The 19,653-nt window shown below is 47.8% G+C and overlaps 1 protein-coding gene and 1 long non-coding RNA gene across 3 annotated transcripts in view; one reads left to right on the forward strand and one right to left on the reverse strand.

The window, feature by feature from the left end:
- Nucleotides 1–2,047: 2,047 nt before the first annotated feature.
- On the reverse strand, nt 2,048–9,088 carry LOC147369709 (uncharacterized). 2 transcript variants are annotated; one of them, XR_015167767.1, is made up of 3 exons: nt 9,013–9,088; nt 8,745–8,933; nt 2,048–4,672 (listed from the first exon to the last, which is right to left on the reverse strand). It is a non-coding gene; the product is annotated as an uncharacterized LOC147369709 (long non-coding RNA). The 2 variants fall into 2 exon arrangements; XR_015167766.1 differs by lacking the exon at nt 2,048–4,672 and having other exon boundaries at nt 5,382–8,933.
- A 478-nt stretch (nt 9,089–9,566) lies between these two features.
- The window catches only part of G3BP1 (G3BP stress granule assembly factor 1), a 101,210-nt gene continuing 91,123 nt past the window's right edge, over nt 9,567–19,653 (forward strand). The window contains exon 1 of the mRNA XM_086412530.1: nt 9,567–9,716. The gene's annotated coding sequence lies outside the window, so the exon portion shown is untranslated. The remainder of the gene's footprint in view (nt 9,717–19,653) is intronic.

The raw sequence follows: 19,653 nt of genomic DNA on the forward strand, positions 1-19,653 counted from the left end.
GTCTTCCAAGCCTTTCCTCCTCTCCTCGCGGTGGGCTGTCCTGACCCGCCTCCCAACCCCGCCCGCCACATGGGTTCTGGAGCTCTTGCCTAGACAGACTGACCGAGCAGAGCGCTGGGACTGGAAAGGCTGGGGGAATCATCTAGAACAGTCCCCTCCTCATTCAGAGGGGAACTGAGGCCTAGAGGGGACAAGGGATCACCCACCCAGGGTTCCCAAGGGGAATATCGAGGCCCAAGTGTCTGGAGTGTCTGACCGATGATCTTTACAAGAGCTCCCTGGCATCATGCAGTGCTGAGGAGGGCAGAGCCCTGCGAGGGGGTTGTATCTGTGGCAAAGGCAAGGCCAGGACTTGCCTCTGTACAGACTGAAGAAGCTGCCATTGATGGCGTCATCACTGATGGCTCGGGATACTGTCTAAAAATAACCACTCAAACTCTTAGCTGTGCCACCGATAGACACAGAAGGGGTTGGCCATCTAGCTGGGGAAATCTGTGTCATCAGTATAGAATAGATAAGGTGATTGCTGATACATATTACGATCACAGAGATAACAATGACCAAGGTTTACTTGGGACTTAGAATTTTCTCGGCAAACCCTTGACATAGATACTGTTACTATGCTGATTTTACTAATCAGGAAACAGAGGCGCTAAGAAGCTGTTACTTGCCCAAGATCACCTGTCTAGAAGTGGGGTAGGCAGGCGGATTCTACATTCAGTCCGGGTCACTTATTTTTTAAATTAGGTATTTATTTTTGGCTGCCCTGGGTCTTTGTTGCTGCAGGTGGGCTTTCTCTGGCTGGCGATGAGTGAGGCGTACTCATCATTGTGGTGCTTTGGCTTCTCATCGTGGTGGCTTCTCTAGCCGCGGAGCACAGGATCCAAGGTGCATGGGTTCAGTAGTTGTGGCACACGGGTTTAGCCGCTCCACAGCATGTAGGACCTTCCCAGATGAGGGATTAAACCTGTGTCCCCTGCATTAGCAAGTAGATTAGCCTCTAGATACCAGGAAGTCCCAACCTGGTTCACTTTGATGTGGATGAACTCTTGATATGACAGGTCTTAGTTAAATATTTATGAGAATATCAGTGAGTGTATGAATATTTATGAGTGCGCAGCTCACATCTGGAGAAGTGTAAGAATTAATATCTGGTCCTTGTCGTCAAGGTGCTTGGATCTTGCTGAGATCCAAGCCTTAGGCATTCACCCACTCATATGAGTGGTTCAGACTCTGAGGTTTATCCCTGGGGGGTTAGAGTGGCAGGGTTTCTGAGTTGGAGCAGGCAGAGAAGGCTTCCTGCAATAGGTAGCTCTCAAAGCATGAACTGGGTTTGAATAAAATGAAAAGGGAGAAGGCAGAGAACATTCTCATGAATTTCTGCACGATGTGGGCTCTGCCTTCTCTGCCATCCTCTCCTCCTGTCACTCTCCTCCTTTTTTCACTCTACTCTATCCTCACTGGCTTCCTTTCAGTTCCTCAACAATTGAAACATTATTGCCACCCCAGGGGCTTTGCACTTGCTCTCACCTCTGTTGGGAACTTTCTCCCATCTGATTTTCTTGTGCCTGGAGTTTTTTTGCCCTTCAGATCTCTGTCCTAATGTCAGCTCCTAAAAGAGGCTCTCACAGGCTTAGTTCAGCACCTTGCCCTGCTTTGCGTCCTTCCTGGCACTTGTCATGATCAGGAGTGATTTGTCACCTGTGCTGGACAGACACGGCCTGAGAACAGGCACTTCACGTGTCTTATCCGCTGCAGCGCTCCAAGTCTAGAGCAGTGGTCAGCACAGAACAGGCACTTCACATGTCTTATCCGCTGCAGTGCTCCAAGTCTAGAGCAGTGGCCAGCACAAAGCTGGCTCTCAGTCAGAGTGGAAGCTGTCTTTTACTAGGGTTCCAGCCTGCAATAGTGCCCAGTGCTGGTCTTCACTGGTCTTCAGGTGCAGTAAAGTCAGGAAGAAAAAGATAAATAGCATATGATATTGCTTATATGCAAATCTAAAAAGAATCATACGAATGACCTTACATACAAAACCAAAACAGACTCAGAGACTTAAAGAACGAATTTATGGTTAGCAGTGGGGAAGGGTTGGGGGGGCATAAATTGGGAGATTGCAATTGACATAGACACACTGCTGCTGCTGCTGCTGCTGCTGCTAAGTCGCTTCAGTCGTTTCTGACTCTGTGCGACCCCACAGATGGCAGCCCACCAGGCTCCCCCGTCCCTGGGATTCTCCAGGCAAGAACACTGGAGTGGGTTGCCATTGCCTTCTCCAGTGCATGAAAGTGAAAAGTGAAAATGAAGTCGCTCAGTCATGTTTGACTCAGCGACCCCATGGACTGCAGCCCACCGGGCTCCTCCGTCCATGGGATTTTCCAGGCAAGAGTACTGGAGTGCGGTGCCATCACCTTCTCCCATAGACACACTACTATATATAAAACAGATAGCTAACAAGGACCTACTGTATAGCACAGGGAATGTTCCTCAATATTCTGTAACAACCTAAATGGGAAAAGAATTTGAAAAAGAACAGATACACTTACATGTATAACTGAATCACTTTGCTGTATACCCGAAACTAACACAACATTGTTATCAACTGTACTCCACTATAAAATGCAAAGTTAAAAAAAAGGGAGGGGGGAGATTCTTGAACCTGAGAAAGTCTGGGTGTCTGTGCATTTTTCATTAGAGAAGGCCCATGGCTTCCTTCAGGTTTTGAAAGGGATGAGTCAGAAATCCATGAAAGTATTTCTGCACCAGCTGACCACCAAGACCTCTCCCAGTTGCACAGATCAAGAGCTCTGCCTCAGCTGTTTAGTACAGGGTGCTGGCAGATTCCTCAGATATCTGTTTGCACTGTGGACAGATGTGTGCTTTTATAGGATTGGTTGCTATAGCTCCCAGGGATCATGGGGACTAAAATTAACTTAAACATTGTGTTTTTCTTCATAAACTAAGATAATGATTCTGATGAAAGTGAGCTGATGGAACCATTCCCAGTGTTTGGCTGGAGTTCTCACGAGGCCTTCAGCTCAGGAGCTAGAAAGCTGACTGGGGCTAGGCCAAAGCTCTGGGACAAAGATCCCATCTGGGGGCTCTCTGTGGGGGGACCCTGAGCCTGGATTCCTCAGAGGAAAACTTGGAAGGTTTTCTGTCTAGGTCCTCCCTAGCACCCTGAGGGGACAGGAGCCTCTGAAGCAAGATGGCTTGGACCTAGGGAGGGAGACCATTAGGACTAAGGCTGGTCCTCTGGTCACCACCAAGGGAAGAGAGAGAAGTATACTTGGGCCAGGGGTGCTGGTCCTGGGTGCCAGGCCCTGCTCTGACACTGCGTCGCTGAGTGACACAGGCTCATCCCTGCTCCTGTCTGAGCTATGCCTTTTCCTTGGTTAGTATACTGGACAGCATGATGGTAGTCCTGTGTGTGCTCAGCTGCTTCACCTGTGTCCAACTCTTTGCCACCCTGTGGGCTGTAGCCCACCAGGCTCCTCTGTCCATGGGGTTCTCCAGGCAAGAATACTGGAGTGGGTAGCCATTCTCTTCTCCAGGGGATCTTCCCAACCCAGGGATTGAACCCAGGTCTCCTGCATTGCAGGCAGATTCTTTACCGTCTGAACCACCAGGGAAGCCCCATAGTAGTCATAAGAGCCAATATTTGTTAAACACCTTCTATGTGCCAAGCACTGAGCTAAGTGCTTGGTGCATATTTTCTGACCTAACCTTTATGAGATAGGAACTATTATCCCCATTTTAGAGATGTGGAAAGTGAAATTTCAGATCCATAATTTGCCCAAGCTCATGCACCAAGTACATGATTGAATCAGAGATTCAAATCCAGGTATAAGGGACACCAGTGCCCAAGTGCTTAACCTACTACACTCCACTTCTCCTAAGTTCCCCTCCATCTCTGCCGTCTGTGGGCTCTGGACTGTACCACCACTGGGTGCCCATCTCCCTAGTCGGGTGTGTTGCTGACCCCACATCAGATTGGATCAGCTTTTCACCTTGCAGAATGAGAAGTCAGCCCCTTGGGGTCCCTACCAGCTGCCCATCACCCCGTCCAGCTTCTCACCCGCTGTGCTCCTTTAGGTACCACCCCTGCTCCCTTGATCCTTCCCTTCTTGACATAGCACCCAGCACAGCTTTAGAACTCCAGGACAGTGCCCACAAGTGCACGGTGTCCAGGCTCCCATACCTCCCAGAACGTCAGCTGCCTCCATCACTCATTCATGGATTCCACTCCACAGAGGCTGTATCCATAAGTAGGGCCAAGGCTGTCTTCATGCCTTTTACATTCTAACAGCTAGAGGCAGGTGATAAATAAAGTTTCAGGTTGTGATCAGTCCTATGAATGAACTAAACAGGATGACTTGAGAAGGTAATGGGAGAATTATTTACTGATAGGGTGGTCAGGGTAGGCCTTTGGAGGAGGTCAATTTTGGAGAAAAAATGAATGATGAGTCAGTGAGAAGGGCTGGGGGAGGAGTGTTCCAGGCAAGGGGAGAATAACTGCCAAGACCCTGACTTCTTCAAGTGACTGAAAATGTGGCTAAAATTATAGATCAGAGATTTCCCTTCTCCTCATGGCCTTCCTCATCCTCCTCTCCTTCCTCTTCCTCTGCTTCATCCCTGTTCTTCATCTCCTTTCTCAGTGAATGACAGAGCCATCCTGTGAAGGAATTGGGGAAATAGGGAATTAGAACCTAGGCTGTAGATATAGAGAAACTGAGGCCACAGTCCCTCAGTGGAGATGGGACTCCAAACCAGGTCTCCTGAGCCCTGGCTCAGAGACCGAATCTCAGGCTCACTGAGAGCCTGCTCACCCTTCTGCTCATAACTCCAGAGCTTCTGTCGCCTGGACCACATGATGGACCATCTCTGGGAGCTGAACTGGGGTCGGGTGGGCCACCAGTGTTAGCAGGTACGAGCAGAACTACCTAGAGAGGAAGCGAGAGGTCCAAGCTCTGGAAACAGACAGGGAGACTGTCAATTTGACTTCTAGCAAGAAGGAAGGCAACCAAGCAGAAAGTTGAGTAAATAGAAGCAGTGCCAAGAAACGTCCCCTCAGGCCTCACATCAGAAGCAGTGTCAGCATCTCAGTGGTTCAGAGCTCCAAGGCCATAAATCCTGAGTGGGCCTTGCGAGCAAAAAAAAAAAAAGTTTTGTATGTGGGAACTTGAGGGCCTCGGGGAGACCAGCTCCCCTTGGAACAATTATGAGTAAACTAGAAAGAGAGATGACAATTTCCAATCTTTCTCAGCAGACACTGGGCAAAACACTTATGTTCATTAGCTCTTTTAAACTTCCCTTAATATACACACTTAGCTAGGATATTAGTTTTCCATTATTGCTATAATAAATTATCCCAAACTTGGTGCCTTAAAACACACATTTATGACTTTACATTTCTGGAGGTCCTAAAATCAAGGTCTTGGCAGGGCTGTGTTCCTTCTGAAGGCCTGAGGGGAGAATCTGTGTCCTTGCCTTTTTCAGCTTCTAGAGGCCAGCTGCCTTGCTTCACCTGTGGCCTGTTCTCCATCCTCCAAGCACATCTTTCCAACCTCTGTTTCCTGTGTTGCATCTCCTTTTACTGACTTTACCCTCTCACCTCCCTCTTATAGAGACTCTTGTGATTACATTGAGCTCACCCGGATAATCTAGGATAATCTTCCCATCTCCAAGGCCTAACTTCACCTGCAAAGTTGGTCCCTTTGGCCATATTTATAGTTACAGGAATAAGAACATGGACTTTCTGGAGGAGAGTGGGTATTATTTTGTCTACCATAGGGAGGTACAATTGCTTCCCAGGTGGCATTAGTGGTAAAGAACCCACCTGCCAATGTAGAAGATGCAGAAGACTCGGGTTCAGTCCCTGGGTTGGGAAGATCCCCTGGAGGAGGAAAAGACAACCCACTCCAGTATTCTTACCTGGAGAATCTCATGGACTGAGGATCCTAGCAGACTATAGTCCATGGGCTTGCAGAGTCAGAAACGACTGAAGTGACTTAACATGCATGCATGGAGGTGCAATTACTGTTCCCATTCCAGAGATGAGGAAAGAAAGGTTCAGAGAATTAAATAGCTTGCTCAAAGTCCCACTGTTGTAAAGCTAGAAATCTACACAAGTAGCTTAACTCCAGACCCCAGCTCTCTGTCGCTTCCCTAATCACAACCCTGCCTGTGCCATGTGAGGCTCCCTCCCTTCCCCTATCTGACCCAAGCCCACCCATCCTTTGAGCTCAGGCTGAATCTTTGTTAGTCTTTCAAAGTTTAAAGCTGATAGAGCCCTTCAGCTCTATCCAGGCCTACTCCTCCTTGTATGGCTGGGGAAATGGAGGATTGTACAGCCCAAGGTCACAGTATAGAAAGCTAGGCTTAGAGCCCTGGTCTCCAGGCCCAAGTGGAGGCCAACTCTGGCTGCTCCAAGTCTCTGGAGGCAGGGACGGGGCCACCTGATCCCTTTGGACTTAAGATTATGTATCAAAACTCTGACACACACCATTTGTGCATCTGGCTGAAGGTCAAGCCTGCCAAACTAAGACAGCCCAGGCAGAGGGAGACTGACTCAGCCTGTCTTCCTGTTACTGTATCTTTCCCTGGGCGGGCCCTCCCATTGGCTGAAGGGCACAAAGAGCCCATTGTTCTCTGGTTGTTGGGCTGAGTGGCGAATGACCAGGGCAAGGCCAAAGGGAGAGGAGGGTGGAATTTCATGTCAGCACCCGCTGTACTCTCAGCACTCCCACCAGCAAATTCACATTCCCCATCAGCTCTCAACAGTTTATAAAGGACTTTTCTTCCCATATCTTAGGGAGCAGCACAGTCAGTCCCTCAGGTAGAAAAGTAAGGATTCACTCAGCACATTCAGGGCTTGAGCAGACAGAACGTTCTGCTCATGGTCACCCAGATGGCCCAGTGAAGCTGAAATGACCACTCCAAACTGGTCTGAGGATCTTTCTACTAACCAGCTGCCTCTACCTGGGGTCAAGGGAGAACTTACCGAGGCATCCCCTTCCCCACTGAGGTGGCAAAGCATTCATCATATGTTGGCTGCCCTCTCTCGAGTTGACACAAACCACCACCCCCCACCAATGAACAGTGTTTGAGTTGCAATTAGGTTCTGCCTTTAGTAGGACCCTGCCTGTAGTCTATCCTCGAGTGGTGTATCTTTTCTCTGCACCTCGATTTTCTTGTCTTATTAAATAAGCATGATTATACATCTGACCCTCCTGAGTACAAAGTCAGTGTTAGATTCAGAGAGAGTAGGTTTCAGAGAGTGAGTTAACAAGAGCAAAGTTGAAAGGCCCAACTTTGGAGTCAGATCTCTGGGTCTGGATCCTGTGGCAAGTGACTTAACTCTAAAACTCTGGGCAGGGACTCCCCTGGTGGTCTAGTGGTTAAGACTCTGCATTTCCACTGCAGGGGGCAAAGGTTCAAGCCCTGGTCAGGGAATTTAAGATCCCGCAGACTGCAAGGTACAGCCAAAAATTAAGGGAAAACAAACAAACAAACAATAAAACTTGGGGCATAGTATTTCAGATCCAACCTCAGTTTACTCAAATGTAATGGTACAATCCACCCCCTTCCCAGTCCCCTGCCTTTATGAGGATCTTGTAAGGATTAAATGAAATTATATATGTAGTGTGTTTGGCTCACTGTTTCATATCCTGCACTATCAAAAAATGTGAGCTATCTTATCATTAGAGCATTAAAAATTTCCCAAAGCATGTCCACATACTCTTAGTCCTCAGATAAAAAGGGGGACCCTGGGTTCAAGTGAGTTTGGGAAGTGTGGCATCAGCCACCTTCCTCATGGTTATTCCTGAGCCACAAGACAGTGTTAAAGCCTCTGAGAAGTTCTGCAGGAAAGAAACTCTTTTTTGGTCTGTTTGTTTGTTTGTTTAGGCTGCACCATTCGGCATTCAGGATCTTATTTCCCTGACCAGGGAAAACCTTTATGTGTCCCTCTTTTCAGTGAACTTCTGAATATGTCCCAGAGAACTCTGTTTCCATGAAAATGCCTTTGAGGGATGTCTGTTGGATCCAATGTCCTTGTCCAGGAAGGTGAAGTAACTTGTTCTAGGTCATGAGGCCAGTGAATGGTAGACCCGGGGCTTGACCCAAGCTCATGAATTCTTTGGCATAGTGCTCTATTAAAGCATGCTGAGGAAAGGTCTCCTGCTAGAGGTATAGACACATCATCATCAAGTTGCTCAATTGTGTCCAACTCTGTGACCCTGTGGTCTGCCAGGCTCCTCTGTCCATGGGATTCTCCAGGCAAGAATACTGGACTGGGTGGCCATTTCTTTCTCCACGGGATCTTCCCGACCCAGGGATCAAACCTAGGTTTGATCCGCCTGCATTGCAGGTGGATTCATTACCATTTAAACCACCAGGGAAGCCCAGAAATGTAGACAAATTCTCTCTAAATGTCAAAGATTCGTGTACAGAGTACATAGACTTTTACTCTGTCTTTGAGGTCCTGTATCCATGACTGAAGGTGCCAGGCTCCGTCCGGACTGAGCTATCTCCCCGTAGCCCTGGGTGGGGTTGGAGGAGCTCGACGATGGATTAGTTCTGCCTCCTCCCATCCCTGGCTCTGTAACACTCCAGCTGCTGGTCTGGGTCCAGGGAACACTCACACGCAGGCACCAATTTTCTCCTGAAACCCCACACGCCTGGAAATCTTTTCTGAAGGAGGGGGAAAGCCCTATAACCCAGTCCGGCAACGTGGCAGATCTTACGTGTTCCCTGACGTGGCCAGCAAACCAAGCCTCTCTTCAGTTTTAGCAGCTGTGGACCCAGGGGTAATGACGGCCCCGCCAGCCCAGCGACGTGGCAACCGGTGCTGTGACTCAGCTGCCCTGGGGGACAGCCTAGAGCCTCCATCCTTCTTTTCTGGGTCTTAGGAAATGGGGACACAGAAAGGAGATCTGGATTAACCAATTACCAATTAACCCCTTACCCCTGTCTCCAAGTCTCTTTTCCCCCACCATTGCCTGGCAGACTCACTCTCTTCTGGGGCTGATCCAGTAGGTCATCTCTCTCCACTCCTGGCTTCAGTTCTCAGACAGCAGCTTCTTGTAATGAATCTTCGAGACTTTCCACACCAGTGACGTTCACACAGGCTGCTATGGGAGTTTCATAGAGGAGCCTTAAGGAGACAGAAAGAAAGCCAAAAGGGCAGATCTCCAGATTCCCAGTCCATTTCTGCCTTCGACCAGAGCAGAACTACATTAAAAAAAAAAAATTATTGGAGTATAGTTGATTTACAGTGTTGTGTTGGTTTTAGGTGTACAGCAAAGTGAATCAGTTGTATATAAACATATGTCCATTTTTTTGTTTTTAGATTCTTTTCCCATATAGGCCGTTATAGAGTACTGAGTAGAGTTCCTTGTGCTACACAGCGGGTCCTTATTAGTTACCTAGAGCAGAACTACTTTTACCTGTCTGACATATCAGGCTATTGCCTAAGATTTCATTACTTAATAAAAAAATTGAAATGCACGAGTTTATTTTTAGCCCACTGGCTTTACCGGTGAAGAAAAAAATGAGCAAAGAGAGAGAGCGAGAGCAATCTGTCCCAAGACACAGAGTATCACAAACTCACAAGCTGTACCCAGCCCCGTGGGAAAGGAAAGAGCTCCATGAGCCAAATGTGAGCCCCGGACAATGTCAGACCCACTCCGCAGAAGCTTGAAGTCTCTTCACCCCAGGTAAGTAGCCATGAGGAAGGGGCTCCATCCACCTGCCAGGTACATCCCTGGAGAAGAAACCAGTGTTACCAGGGAGACAGGGTCATCATCTTTGGGAGCAGGCAGGTGACAGGTTTGAGAAGTTCCTCTAGACAAAGTGCTGGATCTAGCCGGGGGTGGGGGAGGGGCTTGGTCAACTTGGAGAGAACATGCCCCACCCAGAGACTCTCAGATCCCTTGCTGCTGCTGCTAAGTCGCTTCAGTCGTATCCGACTCTGTGCGACCCCATAGACGGCAGCCCACCAGGCTCCCCCGTCCCTGGGATTCTCCAGGCAAGAACACTGGAGTGGGTTGCCATTTCCTTCTCCAATGCATGAAATTAAAAATGGAAGTGAAGTCACTCAGTCATGTCCGACTCAGGCAAGAGTACTGGAGTGGGTTGCCATTCTCAGATCCCTTACCCCCTTTTTAAATATTTTCTCCTTCAAACAAAATCCATCTGCTGGAGGTATCTCTTATCAGCCACCAGTCTGGCAGCTTTATTGATGGGAGCTGAGGCTGGTTCACCTTTCCCAAAGGTCCCTCTTCTGTATCCTTCTGGGAGAAAGACCAATGTCTTACTTTCTGGTTATGAAAACTTTAGAGAGACCTAGCCTTGTGCTTCCTTCTCTCTGCTTTTCTCTTCCTTTTCTCCATCTTCTCATTTCCCATCTTCCTTTTTTTAATCTGAACCCTTTCTTTTTCAAATCCCTTATGACTATACAGTGGAGTGAGAAATAGATTTAAGGGACTAGATCTGATAGACAGAGTGCCTGATGAACTATGGATGAAGGTTCGTGACATTGTACAGGAGATAGGAATCAAGACTATCCCCAAGAAAAAGGAATGCAAAAAAGCAAAATGGCTGTCTGAGGAGGCCTTACAAATAGCTGTGAAAAGAAGGGAAGCAAAAAGCAAAGGAGAAAAAGAAAGATATACCCATTTGAATGCAGAGTTCCAAAGAATAGCAAGGAGAGATAAGAAAGCCTCCCTCAGTGATCAATGCAAAGAAATAGAGGAAAACAATAGAATCGAAAAGACTACAGATCACTTCAAGAAAATTAGAGATACCAAGGGAACATTTCATGCAAAGATGGGCTCAATAAAGGACAGAAATGGTATGGACCTAACAGAAGCAGAAGATATTAAGAAGAGGTGGCAAGAATACACAGAAGAACTGTACAAAAAAGATCTTCACGACCCAGATAATCATGATGGTGTGATCACTCACCTAGAGCCAGACATCCTGGAATGTGAAGTCAAGTGGGCGTTAGGAAGCATCACTATGAACAAAGCTAGTGGAGGTGATGGAATTCCGGTTGAGCTATTTCAAATCCTGAAAGATGATGCTGTGAAAGTGCTGCACTCAATATGCCAACAAATTTGGAAAACTCAGCAGTAGCCACAGGACTGGAAGAGGTCAGTTTTCTTTCCAATCCCAAAGAAAGGCAATGCCAAAAAATGTTCAAACTACCACACAATTTCACTCATCTCACATGCTAATAAAGTAATGCTTAAAATTCTCCACAGGCTTCAGCAATACATGAACCATGAACTTCCAGATGTTCAAGCTGGTTTTAGAAAAGACAGAGGAACCAGAGATCAAATTGCCAACATCTGATGGATCATCGAAAAAGCAAGAGAGTTACAGGAGAATATCTATTTCTGCTTTATTGATTATGCCAAAGCCTTTGACTGTGTGGATCACAATCAACTGTGGAAAATTCTGAAAGAGATGGGAATACCAGACCACCTGATCTGCCTCTTGAGAAACCTATATGCAGGTCAGAAGCAACAGTTAGAACTGGACATGGAACAACGGACTGGTTCCAAATAGGGAAAGGAGTACGTCAAGGCTGTATATTGTCACCCTGCTTATTTGATTCATATGCAGAGTACATCATGAGAAACGCTGGGCTGGAGGAATCAAGGTTGCCAGGAGAAATATTAATAACCTCAGATATGCAGATGACACCACCCTTATGGCAGAAAGTGAAGAAGAACTAAAGAGCCTCTTGATGAAAGTGAAAGAGGAGAGTGAAAAAGTTGGCTTAAAGCTCAACATTTGGAAAACTAAGATCATGGCATCTGATCCCATCACTTCATGGGAAATAGATGGGTAAACAGTGGAAACAGTGGATGACTTTATTTTTGGGGGCTCCAAAATCACTGCAGATGGTGACTGCAACCATGAAATTAAAAGACACTTACTCCTTGGAAGGAAAGTTATGACCAACCCGGATAGCATATTAAAAAGCAGAGACATTTCTTGGCTATGATTTTTCCAGTGGTCATGTATGGATGTGAGAGTTGGACTGTGAAGAAAGCTGAGCGCCAAAGAATTGATGCTTTTGCACTGTGGTGTTGGAGAAGACTCTTGAGAGTCCCTTGGACTGCAAGGAGATCCAACCAGTCCATCCTAAAGGAGATCAGTCCTGGGTGTTCATTGGAAGGACTGATGTTGAAGCTGAAACTCCCATTCTTTGGCCACCTGATGCAAAGACCTGACTCATTTGAAAAGACCCTGATGCTGGGAAAGATTGAGGGCAGGAGGGGAAGGGGACGACAGAAGATGAGATGGTTGGATGGTATCACTGACTCGATGGACATGGGTTTGGGTGGACTCCAGGAGTTGGTGAGGGACAGGGAGGCCTGGCGTGCTGCGGTTCATGGGGTCACAAAGAGTCGGACACAACTGAGTGACTGAACTGACTTTCTTTTTCTGTTCTTCTCATTTCTTTCTTTCTTTATTTATTTGGCTGCACCAAGTCTTGGCTGCAGCATGTGGGATCCCATTCCCCTGCTTTGGGAGTGCAGAGGCTTAGCCACTGGACCACCAGGTAGTCCCTTCCCATCTTTCTGAAGAGAGTAGTGGACCAGGCATCAAGGGGCCCGAGTTCCTCATTCCATAAATAACTTAGGCAAGTCATCTCCCTTCTCTGGGCACTTGGCTCATTTGTAAAATGAGGCTGTCGGGTTAGGTCACAATTTCCAAATGGTGGGGGATGAGGATCAAGGTGAGGGGGCTCAGATTCTCTCCTTAGACACTCCCCCCCACCAAGGCAGCTGTTGTTGGGATATTTTAATCGGGTTCTGCAGCTAAATAACTCTTGAAAAGCACTATGTCATTTAATTCAAGGCCTTGAAGACTTTCAGTTCAGTGTTTCCTCTTCTCTTTCTCTACTGTTTCCTGTGTCTCTCCCTCCCCTCTCAGGTTTTCTAGTGGAGCCTTGTGATTCTCCAGGGTGGCAACCCTGAGTCTGCCCTGCTATCTCTCAGGAGGCCAGACTTTGCCCTTTGACTTGCAATGTGGGAGAAGTAATCATTTCTTTTCTGAAACCCCAGAACCGTAAGGGCCCCACCCCAGAGCTATGAGTAGTCAGAGCCAGCCACCCATCTTGGCCCCCGGTCCCAACACCGAGATCTCCACACCCTGCCCTCCCCCACTAAATGGCCCACTTCCCAGCCTTATCCCAAGTTGGATTATTCTCCTGATTCAGACATTTTTGTGGTGTGAAATCATCCCCGCCCCAGCCAGCTGAAGCCAGGAGCTCGCTCCAGCCCACAGCAGCTGGCCAGCCCTCCCTTCTCCTGCCACGTCCCACACCCTCAGCTCCTCTGCTCCAGGGGCTCAGAATTTCCATCTGATGTCCTTCCAAGGCTAAAGAGAGATTCAGACAGAGTGGCAGGGGCATGGCTGCTCTGTCCCTTCCCTGCAGCTCCTGTGCAGCTGCTGGCACAACGTGGCTAACTCCCAGGTCAAGGCGATTAAGATGAGTTTGTGAGATCCAGACAGAGGGACAGAGTCCAAGAAAGACAGAGGAACAGGCTCAGACAGAGAAGAGAAAGACATTGACCGAGCATGCCATGATTAAGAGAGAAGCAGAAGTGAGGAGAGAGGGGAAAAGGCACCCACAGAGAAACAAATGTGGAGAAATCGACCCAAAACTCAGCAATAAGACCAGAGGGTGACTGCATGTCCTCTTGATGTTAGACTAAAGCCTGGACTAACACACCCATCCAGGGACCACCTTCTCTAGGAGATGTACTGTTGTTTGACTTGTTTACTATTGATTAGGGGGCCTGGCTCTGAAGTTACATATTAATCCATAGATTTCTGTCTAGTTGAAGGCAGAACCCCAGAGGCTGGAGTTTTAAGGCCTTGTAGGACATTAACCAGTTTTGTATATGACCTAGCAGACTCTCCAGCTTTCCTTCAGTGCCCATGTAGACATGATCTCTCTTTGAACTCTCCTGGAATCAGCTTTACCACCCTGCTATTCCCTCATGAACAGGTTAAATAAATCATTGACATGTGCCCATTTTTTATTTTTATGAAAGTTTTTAACTTAAGAAAAAACAAACTGGTTTTGACAGGAGAAGCAAAAAATAGAATGAGGCAGATAAGGAAAGAGTGAGAGGCAGAGAGAGAAAGGGAAAGAGAGAGAGAGACGCACTGAGAAATCAGCAGGAAAAAGCAACACAGAGAAACAGAAAGAGCTAAAGGCAGAGATGAGACTTCTCTGGCGGTCCAGTGGTTAGGACTCAGTGCTTTGTCTGCCAGGGCCCAGGTTCAGCCCCTGGTTGGGAAACCAAGATCCTGCAAGCCTCGTGGCTTGGCCAAAAGAAAAAAGAGATCAAGGCAGAGGAACTGAGACCCAGTCAAACTCATACACAAAGTCAGAGAGAGAGAAGGAGAGAGAGAGGAGAGCTAATAGCAGAGCACAGGGTCAGCCATGCATACGCACAAAACCATAAATAGTGGTAGCTTCTGGAGAGGGGATGGATTGAGCGGAAACGGAGGTGAGCGGTACTTTATACCAACTTATTACTTCCCTAGTGCATTTTTTATGGACATATAATTGCCTGTTGTTGGGTGCTTTTAAAATAGACACAGAGGGCAAGGCCAAAAGACACTGAGAGAGAAAAAGGAACCACCAAAGAGAGATGGCTGGCAGTAAGAGCAGCACAGGTAGGGCAAGTGAAACTTGATGGGAGGCCATGAGGCAGGATCAAGAACGGTTCACACCTGCTCCTGTGCTCACTGAGCCTGGAGCCCTTTTGGGCTGGGTGTGGGGCTGTCAGAAGTCTGTGTGGGAGGCAGGCAGGGAGCCAGAAGAAGCAGAGAAGAGGCAGACATGGAGGAGAGAGATGAGCAGGAACAAACAGATCCAGGGCCGGTTGAGAGACAATCAGGAGCTGTGGCCAGGCCTCCTCCCTCCTCCCAGAACCTGGGCACCCAGGCCTGAAGGGAGGCACCTTTCAGAGACGTTGTGGGGTCCAGGAGATAGAGGATGGGGGAGCCTCCCAGAGATGCTTCTCCAGGGCATGGAATGTGCCCTGAGAGCTGCCAGGCCCACAGGCAACCACCTCCGGTACATCAGCCTTATAAGGAGAAGCAGACCGAGGGCCTGTCACGTTCAACCCAGTTCATGAAAGGAGATAACTCAGGCCCAGGCAGGAGGAGAGACTTGTTCAAGATCACATGGTTAATTTGAATATCATCAGGAGGAGGAGCCAAGTCAATGACTCCTTCTTTGATGTTTTTTCCATTCTAGCCTCACCACTTTCCATTTTCCACACAGCAACTAGAATGGCTCTTTTAAAATGCTCATCACTCTGTCCCTTCCCTGCTGGAAACCCTTGCAGAATTCTCTCCCCCAGTGCCATTTTCTAGCTAATGAGATGTATGGCACTTGAGAAGGATCCTTTCAGGAATCTGACTCAGCTGGGTAGTCCATCTCTCTTTTAAAATATCAAATTATACAGATAGGGGCTCTACCCTGCCCGCCCACTGCAAATTTGCCCAAGGCCACGTACATCCTAGAGGCAGCTCTTCTTGTGGCTCAATCCAAATGTCTTATGTATAATGTCCTCAGCAGGCTCTTAACATGGGCTCTCTCCTCAGATCCCTACTGGCATGTAGAGTAGACTTAGCTGGCCCTGTTCATCCCTTCTCCTTCCCAAAGTAGTGAAGTCCTATCATAAGGTAGACACTCATTCTTGGTGGGATGAAAAAGGACTCCAAAGGACAGTTGTTATTTGAAGTCATACTTAGATTTGGCATGCAGAAGTCCACCTTTTCGCCTTTTCTTCCTTCTTTCTTCTTGCTGCCTGGAATGAAGGCATAATGGCTGGAGCACCAGCAGCTATATTGGACCACAAAATTACCTCAAGAGTGGAAGCCATTAGCTAAGGGGATGGAGACGAAAAAAAGAGCCTGGGGTCTGATGACCAAAGAACTGCCATAACAACCCTGGACACACTACCTCCAGCCATCTGATCTCAGCTTAGTGAATTCCTGAGAGAAGCCTTCACTAACCACCTAATCTCATGGATGGGTGGTATCATTGACTCAATGGACATGAGTTTGAACAAACTCCAGGAAATAGTGAAGGTCAGGGAAGCCTGGTGTGCTGCAGTCCATGGGGTTGAAAAAGTCGGGCACTACTGAGCTACTGAACAGCAACAACCCACCCCTAATCTCCAGTCACTCTGTCATCCACCCTGGGGGGATTTTCTTCCTTATCACAAGATAAATTCACCTGTGCTTTTTCATGGGCTTGTTCTCTATCTCCCTCTCCCCCAGAATCTAAGTGTTGCATGAACAGGGCTCTTGCATGTCTTGGTCACTGGTACAGCACTTGTGTTTCACACAACGCCTACATTTCTTCAACAGAGATGGTTTTTCCTTTTTCAAGAATTCCCCACATGAATTTTGTGTTTTTTTAATCACAATTTTTAGAAAATCAGTCTTAGTAGGTGCAATGATTAGGTTTAAGGAATAGTGATACAATTTTAAAGAAATTTACACTAATAAATCTTAAGGCTCACTGAAACTTGGTTTGATTTTTTTTAAATATAAATTTATTTAATTGGAGGTTAATTACTTTACAATATTGTATTGGTTTTGCCATACATCAACATGAATCCGCCACAGGTATACACTTGTTGATTTTTTTTAAATTTTATTTATTTATTTTTTGGCTACATTATGAGGCATGTGGGAATCTTAGTTCCCCGACCAGGGATCAAACCCACGCCCCCTACACTGGATACCCTTGGACCACCAGGGAAGTCCCTATGCATTTTAAAATTGGATATTCTGTTAGATTCAAGTGTAGAGTAGAGATACAATGTGCTGGGGATTCAGGAGGAGAGCATGCTGTTGCAAGGGTCCAGGGATTAACAGTGAGGATGGAAATGTGGAAGCACAGTTGAGAGCTAGCTCTAAAGTACCATGAAGAGACTCTTGAACACGAATCTGATGATGTCACTGCCCTACAAAAACACTTCCTTCCCCACAGAATACCCTTCAAACTCCTTAAGGCAGGTTGGGTCCCTGCATAGCCTGGCCCCTGCCTACCCTCCAGCCTCATCTCTCAACACTTCCTATACCGTTCCTCCCCACCCAACACAACACACATTCTAATAAACTGACCCACAGTAACTGCTGCGGGCCACCAGGATCTCTTGAACCTATGGCTGCCTTTGTGTATCCTCTTCTCCCCACCAAGTTCTCTATGGACTTGAACTGCTCATTCTTACCCTCCATTAATGCTCAGCCTAGACATGGCTTCCTCTGGAAAGCTTCTCTGATTCCAGAGAACTGGGTTAGGTACCTCCCCTACAGGCTGTGTAGTTGTTTTTTCATCTCTCCTCCGCCCACTGCTGTTTCCTGGGCCAGGGAATGAAGCCTTGTTCATTGTGCCCCAGCGTTTGCACTGCGCCCCACCCAGAGGGGGCGCTCCGTCACTCATTTGAGTGAATGGGATTATACCAAAAGGAGGAGGGTAAAGATAAAGCAAGAGGGCTGATTCCATTTACAATGGTCTCTTACGTCTCGTCCGCCCCAGACTCATACAGCTTTCTGGCTCCCTGTCCTTAGAGAGGTCTTCTCTGAGGTCCACACTCAGCCCTCAGGCTGTAACCCCGAGCCAGGTGGGGCTTGGACTGAATACAGGTAGGGATTCTTCCACCCCCTCTGGTCCTTCTCCGGTTTCCAACCTAGAGTTTCAGCCCCAAGGACACGCAGCATCCATCTTCCCTCAACAGCTCAGCTGGTCAGAGGATAAGAAAGAAGGCCCTGTGCTCCCAGGGAGAGCAGCCAAGGGAGCGGATCTGGAGTAGGGGTGGGGATGGGACAGGACAGGGGAAGTGGGGAAGGCCGGGGGGTGGGGGGGAAGGGATGGGCGAGAGTTGGGTGTGGGGGTCGGGGGTAGGGATCCACTTCAGGAGCTCTCAGAGCCCTTCACCCGTGACCTCCCAGGGCCTCTCCTCTCTGATGAAAAGCATCATTTCCCCTAATGTTTCTCAGCAACTCTCAAAGATCCAGAGAGAGGCAGCCAGGGATGGCCAGGAGAGAGGAGGTTATCTCTTAAAATACGGGGATGGGGGATGGGGAGTAGGGAGAGGGGGACAGTGGGTCATCCTGACCAGGGTTTTCCAGATTCAGGCATAAGGCACCACTTTCACCACCCTTGTGGTGTCCTCCTGAAACCTATCCTCTTATTTGCTTTATTTAAGCTTATTTTTTAAAGCTTCAGATCAGATCAGATCAGTCGCTCAGTCATGTCCGACTCTTTGCGACCCCATGAATCGCAGCACGCCAGGCCTCCCTGTCCATCACCGGTTCCCAGAGTTCACTGAGACTCACGTCCTTCGGGTCAGTGATGCCATCCAGCCATCTCATCCTCTGTTGTCCCCTTCTCCTCTTGCCCCCAGTCCCTCCCAGCATCAGAGTCTTTTCCAATGAGTCAACTCTTCACGTGAGGTGGCCAAAGTACTGGAGCTTCAGCTTCAGCATCATTCCTTCCAAAGAAATCCCAGGGCTGATCTCCTTCAGAATGGACTGGTTGGATCTCCTTGCAGTCCAAGGGACTCTCAAGAGTCTTCTCCAACACCACAGTTCAAAAGCATCAATTCTTTGGCACTCAGCCTTCTTCACAGTCCAACTCTCACATCCATACATGACCACAGGAAAAACCATAACCTTGACTAGATGAACCTTTGTTGGCAAAGTAATGCCTCTGCTTTTGAATATGCTATCTAGGTTGGTCATAACTTTCCTTCCAAGGAGTAAGCGTCTTTTAATTTCATGGCTGCAGTCACCATCTGCAGTGATTTTGGAGCCCAGAAAAATAAAGTCTGACACTGTTTCCACTGTTTCCCCATCTATTTCCCATGAAGTGATGGGACTGGATCTTCGTTTTCTGAATGTTGAGCTTTAAGCTTAAAGCTTAGATCCATTTAATTTTTTAATATAGATTTTTATTTATTTGACTGTGTCGGGTCTTAGTTCCTGCATGCAGGATCTTTAGTTTCAACATTCGAACTTTTAGTTATGGCACGTGGGATCTAGTTCCCTGACCGAGGATGGAACCCAGGCCCCCTGCTTTGGGAGTCTCAGTCACTGGACCACCAGGGAAGTCCCAAATGCAATTCATTTAAATGAGAGCTTATAAAACTTAAATGGAAATGTATCCCTGGCTGTGCCAGCTGTGTCCTGCTTGCCCCTGAGATCCATTCCCCAGCCTTCCGCATCTACACACCTCAGTGGCCTGTTTCCACTTGGGAGGGGCCAGTGGGGAGCACAGTAGGAAACTGGGAAGAGCAGGAAGAATGAGGTTGGTGTGTTGATTTCCCCCAGCTCCTTCCCTGGGGGATCACAGCAAACTGACTCTGTCCCTCAACCCAGGGGCCCAGCTCTCATCCAAGGCCCCCTTCTTGTTCTTGTAACCATCTTTCCCATCACCTCCTCAGGCCTCAAGCTATTGCTGGCCCTGGGGACTTGCACCGTCTCTGTGGCTTACCTACATGGGCCCACATCTGTATAAATAGCCCCTTGATTAAATTCTCAGATTACCCATTTTGAAAGTGCCATCTGTTTCCTGCCAGGAACCTGACTGATAAACTTGTC

The sequence above is a fragment of the Bos grunniens genome, chromosome 7, assembly GCF_055505025.1.
Source record: "Bos grunniens cultivar Pamir isolate PY7600 chromosome 7, Bosgru_T2T1.0, whole genome shotgun sequence".
Classification (NCBI taxonomy): domain Eukaryota; kingdom Metazoa; phylum Chordata; class Mammalia; order Artiodactyla; family Bovidae; genus Bos; species Bos grunniens.